The 12,052-nt window shown below is 31.5% G+C and overlaps 1 long non-coding RNA gene across 1 annotated transcript; it reads left to right on the top strand.

The window, feature by feature from the left end:
* Positions 1-8,239: 8,239 nt before the first annotated feature.
* On the top strand, positions 8,240-11,186 carry LOC140181534 (uncharacterized). Its single transcript, XR_011876250.1, has 2 exons — positions 8,240-8,414; positions 10,855-11,186. It is a non-coding gene; the product is annotated as an uncharacterized lncRNA (long non-coding RNA).
* Positions 11,187-12,052: the final 866 nt, after the last annotated feature.

Genomic DNA, 12,052 nt, shown 5'->3' with positions numbered 1-12,052 from the left:
TTGATTTTGACCTTAAATATTAGGGATCAAAACAGTACTTATCTTAATTTAAGCAAAAAATAGTACTCGCTTACCTTATAAATTTCATCAATCATAAAAAAAGCAATGTTATACATCCAAGTCTTTTTATAAATCAAGTCGAACTAAGTTAAATAATAAAACTTGGAATAATGCTAGTCATAATTAATTATTTTTTATGTTAGACCAATTTAATTAGGTTTGACTAACAAAAATATTTGAATGTATGGGTAGCATTATTTAAAAAAATAAAAATATTAATGTTAATTAAAGAGTAATACTCCAAATAGGTCCCCAAGGAACTTATGATCGGACAGATTTGTCCCCAACAAAATTTAACTAAAATTTTGATCCTGACGTTTTAGTTATACACCAGATACGTTTCTATGGCAGTTTGACCCGGTCAGAACGTCCTACGTGGAGGTTAAATGGTTGACGTGTTAGGTTAACTGCAGCGTGTCACCTCCAGGACAATTTGGTCTCCATTCAAGCTGGACAAAATGATGTCGTATTGGATCATGAGGCGAACAACGTTGTTTCGTGGAGGAAAAATTTGTCCCACTATGGAAGGCAGAGTTACAAAACGACAACGTTTTAAATGGGAGACATATCTGCCTGTTCGAGGGAACCTATCTTCCTGATGATTATGCTTCTATAGGACCTATCTGACCTATAATTAGTTACATTACCCTCAAATATATTCATTGTCTTTTTTTGGTTTCATTGAAAATACAAGTTGATGTATCTAGACCTGGTAGCTTGTAAAATTTTAATCATCCCTCTCATGACACTCAAATTGAAGATTTTCCTTCACATGTCACAAAAAAATGTCTCAGACAATTCCAAAATATGCTAATTTTGAATGACTTAATGTGTATGTTAAAATCTGTATAAAACATCCTCATAATAATTTTGTTAATTCCAGGCTCAGCAATCTTTTTGACGTCCAAAGCAAATAGTAATTAGGCTCAAGGCTCATAAGAGTGTTAGTGCTGAGACGTAAAAGCTTCAAACATTTTGTTGACTACTTGCACAAAATTATCTGATTTTGGTTTGTCAAAAAGTATCCCAACGGATGGGAGGAGTCATGTTTCAACTGTTGTTGCCGGCACTGCTGACTACTTGGACCCCAAGTAAGCATTTCAATTACTTTCAAGTAACATTAGGAGCCAACATTTTTAGTGTCGAAAAGAGAAAAGTTAGTTAATGTTAGTCTAAAACTAAGACAAAAATAAGAAAAAATTAGTTTTGACTTAAAATTTCTCATAATTTTACAAGAAAATAATATTAATCACAAAGTTTGGTGGAAATGCATAAAAATTTTTGTAGTTACTACCAATCAAGCAGATTAATAGAAAAGAGTGATGTTTATAGTTTTGGAGTTGTTCTTTTGGAGTTAATCACAAGTCCGGCAGCAATAAGAATGGTAGAAGAAGATGATGATGATAATGATGGGAAAACTCATCACTTAAGTCATTGGGTTAGTTCGAAGGTGGATAAAGGTAGGGTTGACAACGAGTAGAGTAGGGTAGGGTTTGGACTCTACCCTAATCCTACCCGTGGGTTGAAAACTTTTTTAAAACTCTATTCTACCCTACTCTACCCGCGGGTTGAGAATCTCTCAACTCTAACCCTACCCGCACCCCAAAGTTCTAAACTCTACCCTACCCGACCCTACCCGCAGAAAAATAAAATTTTTTCAAGCAAATAAAAATTCAACCATTCCAAATTGTATACATATTAATAACATAGAAAATAAAAAATTAAGTTCAAATTAAAATTAAAAACAATAAAATCTTAAAGAAATCCAATATAAAATTACAAATAATATGATCATTAACTAACTTAGTGGTTATTTCAAGTTTTTATAAGAGAAAAATTGTGAGTTCAACACTCACTTTTTCACTACATACATAACTTTTATATATATATTATATAATATATTAGGGGTGCGGGTAGGGTAGGGTAGGATATACCCGAAACCCGTACCCTACCCTACCCGCAGGCAAATTCGTACTTTATCCTACCCTACCCGCTGCAGGGTAGACAACCCTACCTAAACAGGTTAGTTCGGGTTGGATACCCGCGGATAGGGTATATATTGCCAGCCCTAGATAGAGGGGATATCCATGGCGTTGTTGACTCAAGGTTAGGAGAAGACTTTGACTGTAGCTCTGCCTGGAAAATTGTGGAAATAGCACTGACTTGTGTGTCTCAAAACTCTAATGAAAGGCCAATCATGAGTGAGGTGTTGATTGAACTAAAGAACGCTTTGGCCATGGTTAAGTCAAACAAACTATGGTGGTGGTGTCAACAATAATAATGGAGATTCATCGGTTGAACTGGTCTTTGTGAATGCAAATGAATCCACTCCTCTGGCCAGGTAAATTAAAACACACAATTACAAGTGGAAACTGATGTATCAGCAACAATAAGTTTTCTATTTTGGTTTTTGGGTTCACAAAAGGGGAGCCCCAATGCCCAAAAATAGGAAACTCAAAAAACTAACAATAAGTTAATTAGGGTACGTGTGTCTTGGACTCTTGGGAGTGGTGTGATTGAAGTTTCTCATGTCCCAGCTGAAGCCTTATCTCAGCTGATAATTTATATGTTTCTTAATATGTTGCATTCGGGTTTGAATTTTGGCAAATGCGCAAATATTAAAAAATAATTCTTTAATTTTGTGTGGGTGAATATGTAATATGAATGTGTTGTGATACTAAGATTGGAGGTGTCTACTCTATCTTAAAAAAAAAAAGTTTCTCATATCTTATTTCTTCTTCTTTCCTGCATGCTTGATACTTCTATATAAATTTGTGTATTATCTACTTTAGTTCTAAGTTACATTTGGTGGAGAGTTTATCAAGATTTTGCAAGATACGATGAATGAGCTATTACATATCTCGTATAGTCGTATAGATTAAGTTATAATAACTATAATTAATGATATTCGTATTTAAACAAACTAAGTCAAAATTGTTCGTGTTCATTCATGTAATACAAAATGTATTAGTCCATAATAAAAAAAATAATCATATTAGACACTAATATAAACTGATGAATTCTACTATACTCTCTCTAAAATAAAAAATAAATTATTCTTGTGACATAAATAGTGTTATTTATTTTTACCATCCCACCAAATACATCTCTTTTTCTCCAATTTTAAAACCTTAATTTCTTTCAAATCCAATTACCATTTCCAATCAATTAGGTTAAAATTTGGAATTTGTTCTTATGCTTTCAATCTCTAATTTCAACGAGCACATCTATCAAATTTTCAGCTCTCTTCTTCTTAAAACTTTTTTCCTAGTATTTTTTTTTTAAATTCACCCGGATCAATAATGGTACTCCTTCTCATTAACCAATCTCCATAGCCTTGTATAACTATATAACATAAACAAACCAAAATATTAGTTAATCGTAAATACAATGAGTCAATAATTACCATCTTAGGATTTTTATTATCTGAATAATAATTATAAGATAATTTAAGAACAATTAAAGATAAAAAAATACCTTGGTGCCCTCTACCAATTACCATTATTTTTAACTAATATATCATAAATTTCTATCATCCAACTCTCTCTTTCTTATAGTTTTCTTCCGATCATATTAGAGATAATGATCAGATTTGACGATTTCATTCGAACCTTAAAACTCTAGTTGAAAGACAATTTATCAATAATGACGGTATATATCACAAAGGGTAATTTACCCTTTAATTTATAGAGAACATGGTAGAATTCACCATATATATATATAGAGCAATGCTAGGGGACCAACAACTTTTGTGATTGGTAGCCATCAAATAGCCATCAATAATGATTTAATGGTGTGAGATTTCATGACTCACCTTTTTCTCTGCTGGTTACATGCTGGCCAAAATTCAATAAAATTGCTGGTCCCTAGACTTTTCCATATATATATATATATATATATATATATATATATATATATATATATTACTATTTATTTTTAATTTTTTTATGTTTATTAAACATAATTTTAACATACATTTATCTATTTTTAATTTTTTAAATAATAATTTTATAAATACTAATAAGTTAATTATAATAATATTTAATGATTTTATTAGTTTATATGATTTTATTAAAAATAAATATCTTTTTCTAAATTAGAATACATAATTTTTTATCCTAATAATAAATATATAAAAGAGTATTAAAAAAATATTGTATTTATAATTAATATACATCTTTTAATATAAAATTATATCAAATATTTTTTATCTTAAAATACATAATTTACCTAATTTTCTATTCTAATAATAAATATACAGAAGAGTACTTGAAGAGTACTATATCTATAATTAATTATAAAAATATAAAAATATTATTTATATAATATTTATATATATATTTAAACTATCTATTAATAGTAATCAATCCCTACCAAATATTGGAACTGTGGAAGGGGTGATAGTCAATAGTGTCTGGATAATATCATGGAGTGATTTACTCCATACAGCTAACAATATTGTTTTCATGCAAATACCGAATAAACCAACCAAAAGATTCCTTCTATGAGTGGGAGAGGGGTAGACAAAAATACAGATTTAAATATAATAGGCCGTAAGAAACTACGTAAATGCAGTCACATTAGCCATAATGATAAGTGTTATAATGTTGTTGCAAGTGTAATAAGGAACAAAACAAAAGGAATATAATGTTGCTCAAGTGTAATATGAAATCATAAATATATAGAAAGAATCCTCATTTCTATACCTAACTATGATTCTTGAATTTACCGTGTAAAATTAGCGATATGTATATTCAATAGCTAAAATCATTAATTTAAAAGAGTACGTACTCCTTGTACTCCACTCTTTCAAACTAATAATGAATAGTTAGTGATAATATTTAATATAATATTCATTTGATAATGTAATATATATTTCTAATACAAAAGATTAAATTAATCTAAGATTTTTATAAGTTATCATGATAAAAAATTCAGTTAAAATTATACAAATCATGTTTGCTATCTATTTCTTTCACAAAATCACCCATAATAATAACAATGGTATTGATAATATTGATGGTACTAGAGAACAAGATCTACATATTAATAATATATATTTTATTATTGTAAAGGTTTTTAACATGGATCTAAATATATATTAGACACAAAATAATAAATAGTTTGATTATCGTAGAATGACACTTTTCGTTCATAAAAATAAATAAATTAAACTGCACTTAAAATTTAAATCACTTCTTTCAAATCCAAGTTAAAACTATTTCAATGATTTGTGCTTCTATAGAAGAGATCTTAAAAATTGAATCTCCTCTTTTTAATTTATATTAGTGTATGTTCCCGTATATACAGAATAATACATAAAATTATATAAACAATTTTATTAAAAAATTAAATAAAATATATATATAGTAATTATTATTACAAATATTTTACAAAGTTATAATTAAAATTAAATTCTTAAGATTTTTAATATTAAAATATTAAAAATAATTAATATTTGTCTTAATCAATTTAAGTTTATTGAGTAATCATCTCACTCGTCTGCTTAAACAACTATGTGTAACAATTCATTGGCTAGCAGTAAACCCTTAATAAATTGAGCATCAATACGTGGTTAGGCTTGACAGGAGTACTCGAATACGCAGGTACCCGACTCGTCCATACGCGGTTGGGGAGGGTAATAACTTGACCCGAGTCAGGGCAGATTTTGTTTAGGATAAGGCATGGTCAGGTTTAGGATGTACCCGCCTCAGATATATACATATAAACACTTTTTAAGAATTAGGATTTGCCTCACACCACAGATTCAGTGATTCATAGTTTCAGTCCATACTCTATAGCCATGCAAGAGAAATCCAGTCATCCTCACCCAAAGTCTTTATCTTCTCGACTTATTCACAAAAAACCTCATAGCTCCCGTCATCATTGTTGCTGAGTCCATCGCTGCTTACCCCTTCACAGCTCATGTCGCCATCGCTGCTTATCCCGTTACCGTCGTTGTTGAGCCCGTCGCCACCTTTCTCCTGCCGAGTTCCTTTTCTCTAGGTAAATTCTCCCATCTCTCTCTGTCTCACTCTCTCTCATTGTGAGTCTGTTAAGTTCTTCTCTTCTTCTTCCACAGACTCATCACTTAGTCGTCGTCGCTATGAGCTCGGGCATTACCGTTGCAGTTTCATCTGAGTCAGTCACCGAATAAAATAAATTTTTTATTCAAGTTGAATCAGTTGAAAATAGGCATGCATGAGATCATTTTTGCATGTAATTTCTAAATTTTCTCATCCAAATTTGATCTATGTGGTTGAGTATTTTAGTCTGACGATCATTGTGATTTCGTTGCGACACTAATGTGATAAAAGTTGCGATAATTTCATAACTAATATATGAGACAGATAATTAGGAAAATAACATTCAGATGTGCGCATAAAATTTATAAGATGTGATTATCTCAGGAAAATATATATGTATAGTCCAAGTGAAAGATTGTTAGAAAATTATTATTTCTTAATATATTTATTGGCAATACATATATTAATTATAATCATAAATTAAGTAATTTCACATTAAATGATTTATATAACGGTGATCTTATTTACTATCATAAATATTAAATTAAATAAGTTATTATTACTTTTGATTTGGATGAATGAGATTAAAACCATAGATACTATTTTATTTGAGTTTTAGGGTTTAATGAGTGTCGCACTCAAATATAAATAATGATTTCAGGATTTTGGTCTCCAACACATCAAACTCGTCTTCGTAGCTCTTTTCCCACAGTGGGATTGTGATTCAGCCCTATCAAGGATATAGAAGATTTTGGTTGACGAAGATCAAAGAACCATAAGAGCCAAACTCTTTGATCTCAATCATGCTCTCGAATGAAGGGACGCTTCTGCGCTCTTAGTTATATTTTTTAATGATTTAATATAGATGATCTTGAGGTTGAGAAATTCTAAAATTTTCAGATAAAATAGAATTTTTATTCAATCAAATGATGATAAATAATTTTATTGAATTAAATTATATTAATATGATCATTGGATGATAAAGAATGCTAGAAAAATAAATAAATAACATTTTAAGAGTATAAAAATATTAAATTGTCATTTTAATTTACTTTTTTAATCAACGACAATAAATATCTTGCATTAATTAAATTTTTACATAAAATTAAATACCTAAAATTATTTCATTTCTTCAAAAATATTTTGAACATACAATGGTTCAATGAGAGGTTGACAATTGAGAATTGAATATAATATTTTTAAATTCATATTGTTCAATAAAAAGATGTACTTAATTCTATCCTTCATAAATAATTCTATATTCATTATTACTTATCTATCTAAATAATTATAATATTGATAGAATATTATTTTTAGATGCAAAAAATTTAAAATATATTTATTCTATTTCAAAAATCAATATTCATATTTAACTTAGGATTTTAACAAATATGGCAAAAAATATTACATTTTTAGTTAAAAAAGTAAAATATATATAAACATATTTTTGTGCTTTAACTTTAGATTTTTCAAAAAAAATTAATCAAGTTAATGGAATCAAATCATATTTCTATAACCTATATAAAAATGTATATTACACATAAATAAAAAATATTAAGTGTAATAAGAACAAATACACATATTAAAGTAAAATTTAGAAAAATAAGAACCAATAAAATATTGAAGGAAAGAAATATAAATAGAAGAAAAATAAAATTATTAGACGGAAGAGAAATAATTTAATAAGTTTTATGTGTATATAAAAGATGAATAAAAAGAAGATATACAGTACATTGTTTAATTTAGCACATAGAATAAGAGAATAAAAATAATAATAAAAAGAAACTAAATATCTGAATTAATATCAAAATAAAAAGTAATAAAATAATGATAATCTATCATAATCTTAATCTTTTAATATAATTAATTCTAATTAAATAATCAAATAAATTGAATATAAATATGTGTAATCTAATCGTATAAAAAATTATTTTCTACAATTAGATATTAGTGTATAAATTAAATTTTAATCAGAAAAAGTAAAAATACAAATCTAATATTAAATTATGATAGAGCTCATTAAAACGAGAATTTTAACACCAATTTCAAAGAATTTGGCCCAAAATTAGACCGAACGAACCGAACCAATTGAACCGAACCCGTGGGCCCAACTAACCCATCGTACTTAACGAGCTCAGCTCATTATCATCCCCATTCAGCATGCATACAAGCTGGGAACATTCAAAAGGGGGAAGAACATGTATTAAGTTCACAAACCCTTGGCTTTGATTAAATTCCAATAACTTTTGATCCGGAGTTTCGATCGCCGCACCGTTTGCGGTCACGCGTTCGCAGTGATGAGCTCTACAAAGTCCGGTACCTTTCAAGGTAAGAAAAACATAATCTCAGCTCCTATTCTCTCTTCTTTAAATCTAAAAATGTTAGAATTTTTGGTGTGGTAAGATTTTGGTTAAATTGATGTTATATGATCAAATTGACTTGAGGAATTGGTGGGCTTTGGTTTGATTGAGGCACATACAAGGTAAGGTTTATCAACCTAAGCCAATTCTTGATCTTATTATGTAAATTCTGAATTTGAAGTATACATGTGAAATAGGTGTGAATTTGAAGTGTATATATATATATATATATTGAATTGTGGGCATTTGGAGGCTTGGTGGAAAGATTGGTGCTAAGATTTTGATTGATTTCTCAAGCTTGTGGGGATGTGTGTGTGACTAGTGTGGCTGCCTTGGACCAAACGTGGTGATCGGTCAAGGTATGGTTTAGGTTTCGCGCATTTAATATGTAAGGCTTTGTGAAAACTTAGGCTAGAGAACTATAGGATAAGTTGAAGTGGTTAAATGGGTTAAATGATTAGTCTTCATAATATTGATGGATAAGTTGACGTTGGGCATGTGTTGAGGAATATGGTGAATTTATGATATTTCTTGATGTTTGGTTATAATTGAGCAATTGACAATGCGGATTGAATGTATATATATATGCTAGTATAATGATATGGTTGAGATTGAGTAGTGTTTGTTTGATATTGTTGGTATTGATATAATGCATAACAATGTGATGATGGTTGGAGAATTTTGCGAAGATGACAATATATGTATATAAAATAATTGTTAGTTTGTGATTAAAATTTGTAAGTTGGATTGAAACGAGATGTTATTGAGCTAAGGAAATGATAGGGTTGCAAGAATTGTTATGCTATTGTTGAGGATAAGTTGTATTGATGGTTGTGGTATGTTGAGTTGAGTGGAATTGGGTTTTGGTAAGAAAATGTGATTTTTGGTAAAAATGAAGGTTTGGTATAATTTGGTGAAATTTGATTTTTGATGAATTTTGGTAGTCATTAACTTGCTCCTCAAATTTTGGATGGAAATGAGGTTTGTTTTAAATTAAAGAATGTTTTATAAGTTTGAGAATGATATAAGGTTTGCAGAAAATCGAATTTTGTAGATAAAGTTATGGACGCCGAAAATTCGGTGCGAAAAACTGAAAATTTTAAAGTTGCAGCAGAATCAGGTTTTTCTAGTGTGTACCCACGCACACTGTTGTGCGCACACACCCAGCAGTAGACGAAATTTTACCTGTGCGTATGCACGCACCAGGATATGCTTTCTGCTGGTGGCGCTCGCATAGGTGAGGCGCACGCACACCAAGTAATACTGGGTTGGTGTGCGCACACACACGCTCTGTTTTTTACAAAGTGTGAGTCCGCACATACTCTATTTTTCTAGCACCTGTATTTTCATAATTCAAACATGGTATCAGACCTCTAAACCTCTATTTTTGTCCTTTCAACTTTAGATCTTACTAGTAAGTTTATTAATTAGTTGAAGCTAGGACAAGGGTGATAACTTCAGAGTGGGGTAGTAATCTTAAATGAAGAAATAGGTACAAATTGTAATGATATGAGATGTATGTTTGAGATTAGGCTAAGCTATGACTATAAAAGATGAATGTAAGGACATGATGATGATAAATAATGAGATTTTGGATGATTGTATGTAGTCGGAATGTCGAGATGTGTATGTGGCCGAAATGATCGAGATGGCAAGGTCTGGGTGTGATCCCGCTTGCATATTAATTTGAAAATTGTGTTCGGATGGCAAGTTAAGGATGGAAGTTTCCTCTCTTGTCGTGATGTGGATGTGGAAAAGGTGGAAAGACACTCTCCTTTGTATTGTTTCTCCCACATTCTTCTCTGGTTGCAAGATGGAAAGGCACACTCCTTCGATGTAGAAAGACACTCTCTTTCGTATATCTTCCAGGAGAAGGTGGAAAGACACTCTCCTTCGTTTATGATCCTTGTGGAGATGCGCAACCTAGAGACCAATGTCTGGGTTAGCTACCAGATGTGTCGGGTTCTGGCAAAGTAACCGACACGTGAGCTCACGGCCAGTAGGATAGACATTCATCATATGCATTTTGTTTGTTTGTTTGCTATGCTTAATTGGGAATGCCTAATTGATTATATTCTGCTAATTGTTGTAATTGTTACTTGAACTACTTGTTTTCTACCTGTGCTTGCCTTGTCTGTTTGTTTTGTCTATGCGAATCATCGGAGATGGAGGTACGGAGGAAAGGTGGACAGGTTTAGAGTTAAGGTTAAAGTTTAAGCTAGGTTTAGAATTCCCTAGAAGACCACCCTTTTTATGATTTTTGTTTAGTAATTTAAGCTTTATAATTTGAGAGTCGGCGTTCTAAGATTGCCTTTGGCATTCCCAGGACCTTATATATTATATGCGTGGCACCTTTACCATGCTGAGAACCTCTGGTTCTCACCCTATACTGTGTTGTTGTTTTTCAGATGCAGGTCGGAAGGCTCCTCGGTAGGCATATGGATTTCTGAAGTGGAGTAGTTCCTGGGATATTTTAGTTTATCAGCTTATGTATATATGTACTTAGTTACTTAGCTTTCTCTCTAAGAAACTCGATTATTTTGTTCCTCATAGAGGTTACAGGAGAGTTAGGATTCTATTTCTGTATTTTGGACATTTTGGGATACTTGTATATGCATGTATATATTCTCCGGCCAACCTTGACTTCGCAGGCTGAGTTAGGAGCTTGTTATTTTGTATTATTGACCCTTTTCCTATGTCATCTGTATATATTTGTTATTGAGCTTTAGTTTTCTTCTCACGCAAGTAACCACATTTTTTGAGGGTTGCGCTTTTTGATTCTGCAATTTTGTTTTACCTATTTTTCAAGACTCCTAGCATACTATCTCTTTTTCATTATTATCATTACATATATTTTACTTTTAGAGGTCGTAATACCTTACCACCTCAGCTTTATGACTTAAGCATAAGACTCTGTGTGGTAGGGTGTTACATTATGGTATCAGAGCAGTTCGTTCCTATAGAGCCTGAGGGACGGACTGACTATGCTTTTATGCATTCTCTGTGTATGTGACTATGTAATATTAGGATATCTGGCTGATATACATAGCATAAACGTTCATGAGCATGCATTTGGGACTTAAAGCACTAGACTTGTGATATTGAGACTGATCAACTTGATATCACTTATTTGGTGTGTATAGGGACCAGATGTCGACTCGCAGATGCGGACGCGAGCGAGGTAGAAGCAGAATAGGAAATGTTATGCCTGAAGCGACAGGGAATAATCCTAATCTTGTAGACTTTATGGCTGCCCTGAGGAACATGGCTGCGGCTATGCAGGTGACAGCCGAAGCCCTGGGAAACCAAATAAACAATGGAAATAATAGCAACAACGGCGATGAGGGTCCTATGATGTTTTACTCCTTATTGAAGGTTCATCCTCTGACCTTCAGAGGAACCTCGAACCCTACTGATGCGGACAACTGGATTCAAGCTATAGAGCGAGCATTAACGGCTCAGCAGGTTCCTGAAGAACAGTGGGTTGAGTTTGGAACCTGCCAGCTGCAAGGTGAGGCTCAGCATTGGTGGCAGGACATGAGGCGTATTCTGCAGCCTGATGGAGTTATAATTTCTTAGGAATTGTTTCGAACAGAGTTTTATAAG

Source organism: Arachis hypogaea, chromosome 18 (genome assembly GCF_003086295.3).
Source record: "Arachis hypogaea cultivar Tifrunner chromosome 18, arahy.Tifrunner.gnm2.J5K5, whole genome shotgun sequence".
In the NCBI taxonomy this organism is placed as follows: Eukaryota; Viridiplantae; Streptophyta; class Magnoliopsida; order Fabales; family Fabaceae; genus Arachis; species Arachis hypogaea.
This window is presented reverse-complemented; position numbering and strand designations above follow the sequence as displayed.